At 41.2% G+C, this 3,357-nt stretch overlaps 1 pseudogene; it reads left to right on the top strand.

The window, feature by feature from the left end:
* The first annotated feature begins 546 nt into the window (after positions 1-546).
* Positions 547-2,080, top strand: LOC135230542 (large ribosomal subunit protein uL15-like; annotated as a pseudogene).
* Positions 2,081-3,357: the final 1,277 nt, after the last annotated feature.

Raw genomic sequence — 3,357 nt, 5'->3', positions numbered from 1 at the left:
CAAGTACACATTCTTTTCCAAAGCACATGGAACAGACCACATATTAGGCCACAAAACAACCCTTAACAGAATCCAAACCATCAAAATATTACAAACCTGCTTTTCTGACCTATAGCCATAAAAGTAGAAATCAACAAGAGAAAAAGCAAGGAAAATAAATCAAATATATGGAAACTGAACAACACCTTGCTCAAAACCTACTGGGCTATAGAAGAAATTAAGGACAGAATAAAGAAATTCATAGAAACAAATGAGAATGAAAACACATTGTCATAGATTGAATTATGTCCTCCAAAAATGTGTGTATCAGCTTGCCTGGGCCATGATTTCCAGTATTGTGTGGTCGTCCTCCATTTTGTGATTGTAATTTTATGTTAAAGAGGATTAGGGTGGCATTGTAGCACCCTTACCCAGGTCACATTCCTGATCCAATGTAAAGGGAGTTTCCCTGGGGTGTGGCCTGCACCACCTTTTATCTCTCAAGAGATAAAAGGAAAGGGAAGTAAGCAGAGAGTTGGGGATCTCATACCACCAAGAAAGCAGTGCCAGGAGCAGAGCACATCCTTTGGACGTGAGGTTCCTGTGCTGAGATGCTCCCAGACCAATGGAAGACTGATGACAAGGACCTTCCTCCAGAGCCAACAGAGAGAGAAAGCTTTCCCCTGGAGCTAGCACCCTGAATTTGGACTTCTAGCCTACTGGACTGTAAGAGAATAAACTTCTGCTTGTTGAAGCCATCCATTTGTGCTATTTCTATTAAAGCAGCACTGGGTGACTAAGACACACATCTTACCAGAACCTTGGGGACACAGCAAAAGCAGTGCCCAGGATCAATTTATAGCAATAAATGCACACATCCAAAAAGAAAAAGGGCCAAAACCAAAATATTAACCCTGCAACTTGAATAGAAAAAGAACAGAAAAAGAAGCCCTCGGGCATCAGAAGAAAGGAAATAATAAAGATTAGAGCAGAAATAAATGAAATAGAGAATAGAAAACCAATCAAAAGACTCAACAAGACCAAAGCTAGTTCTTTGAAAAGGTCAACAAAATTGATAAACCATTGGCCAAACTGACAAGAGAAAAACAGGAGAGGAAGCAAATAGCCCAAATAAGAAATGAGATTGGCGATATCACAACAGACTCAACTGAAATTAAAAGAATCATACCAAAATACTATGAGAAACTGTACTTGAACAAATTTGAAAACCTAGAGGAAATGGACAAATTTCAAGAAACACACTACCTACCTAAACTAACACAAACTGAGGTAGAAAAACTAAATAAACCTTTAACAAAAGAAGTGATTGAGGAGGTAATAAAAAAAAACTCAACAACAAAAAAAAAACTGGCCCTGACAGCTTCACTGGAGCATTCTACAAAACCTTCAGAGAAGAGTTAACACCAGTGCTGCTAAAGGTACTTCAACACATAGAAAAGAATGGAATACTACCAAATCATTCTATGAAGCCACCATAACCCTGAGGAAGCAGGCACTGTAAGGATAGCCAACTTATTCAAGGAGCTTGTCTGTAAAGAGAAGATAAGAATTCTTTTCCTTTGGCTGCCAAAATGCCATTCAGACTGAGGAAGACCCAGAAAACTTGGGGTCACGTGAGCCATGGCCACAGCTGCACCAGCAAGCACCAGAAGTACCCAGGAGGCCTGGGTAATGCTGGTGGCATGCATCACCACAGGATCAGTTTCTACAAATATCATCCAGGTTACTTTGGGAAAGTTTGTAAGAGTGAGACATTATCACTTGAAGAGGAACCAGAGTTCTGCCCAACTGTCAACCTTGATAAGTTGTGGACTTTGTTCTGAGCAGACAAGGGTGAAAAAAAAATAATAATAATTCTGCCAAAAATAAGACTGGAGCTGTTTCCATCATTGATGAGATATGATCGGGCTACTGCAAAGTTCTAGGGAAGGGAAAGCTCCCAAAGCAGCCTGTCTTCATGAAAGCCAAATTCTTCAGCAGAAGAGCTGAGAAGAAAATTAAAGGGTGTGCGTGTGTGGCAGGCGGGGTGCGGGGTGGCGGGGGACTGTTTCCTGGTAGCTTGAAGCTAAAGGTTAAGTAAATGTTAAATGTTTTTCCCTTAGCAAAAAAAGAAGAAAGGAAAGGAAGTAGGGAGGGAGGGAGGGAGGGATCCATCTTAGATCATCTTGTGAATGCCAGTTTAAGGATCTGTAATTACTCAGATAACAGGAAGCCACTGAAGTTAGTTGAGTAAAAACCTGCTGCCTTCAAGTTGAGCAAGGGGCTGATGAAATCAGAGCTGTGCTTGGAGAAGAAGAATTTAGCAGAGGTGTTTGCATTTAACCAAGTCTCCCCAGGGAATCTCCTGGGTTGACTGTATATTTCAAGCTGACTTACCAAATGAATGTCAATGATGTAGTTAAAATATATTTCCACAGTCTGATTCCTTAATCCTATAATCTTTACAACTATTTGAGCAACATTACTGTGGTAGTGAAGAAAGTAGGACTTGACTTGGACAAAGGTACTATTCATTAGTTTGGTGTGTTTTATAAAAATAAAACAGACCTGGTTATTGTGTGGGATGAGAATGTTTTGCATTTAGATTATGGTTGTACAACTCTGTAAATATACTAAAACCATTGAATTGTACACTTTAAACGGGTAAATTTTATATCTAAATTATCTCAATAAAGCTGTTTAAAAAAAAAAAAGAAGAGCTCACTAACATAATACCCTAGACAGGCACCCCACAGTGTCCCTCTGCAGCAAGGACCTGAAAAGCTAAATAAAACAGATATAAATGTCAATCTTGGAAGATCAAATGAAGGGATAAAGAACTAGCTCAAACACTGAATAGAAGAAGAAACTGACAGAAAACAGTGAACAAGAAGAGATACTGAGTAGAGGTCACCTGCCAACATGGGACAGCATGGCCATCTTGAAACACAGTCAGCAATGACCCTGCATAGGGAGTTCGGAAAAGCAACTTCACAGAGCTTTGAACAAGAGATAGAGTACCCAGTAACCAGAGAAACATGTTTACCCACCTCTTACCCTTCCAGTGAATAGAAGTAAGAACCCCCCCATCCTGCCAGCCCCTGCTGCCAAGGTCCCTAATACGAGCCTCCCATCCTGCGCCCACCCCGCCCCCTCCAACCATGTGGCTTTTGTTTGTTTCTTTTTTTTCTTTCTTTCTTTTCTTTCTCCCTCCCACCTACCCCATATGCCACCTCCTCACACTTCCTGCCAGCTTCCGCCATGCCACCAGTTCTTTTCTTTTCTTTTTTTTGTCTTTCTCCCTCCCACCTGTCTTGGTACACCACCTCCCCACTCTTCCCACTAGCCCCTGGGTCCTCCTCGTCCCATCTTGCTGGC

This window comes from Loxodonta africana, chromosome 3, assembly GCF_030014295.1.
Source record: "Loxodonta africana isolate mLoxAfr1 chromosome 3, mLoxAfr1.hap2, whole genome shotgun sequence".
NCBI classification, from domain to species: Eukaryota; Metazoa; Chordata; class Mammalia; order Proboscidea; family Elephantidae; genus Loxodonta; species Loxodonta africana.
Note: the sequence above shows the minus strand (reverse complement) of the source record. Positions and strands in the feature narration are given on the sequence as shown.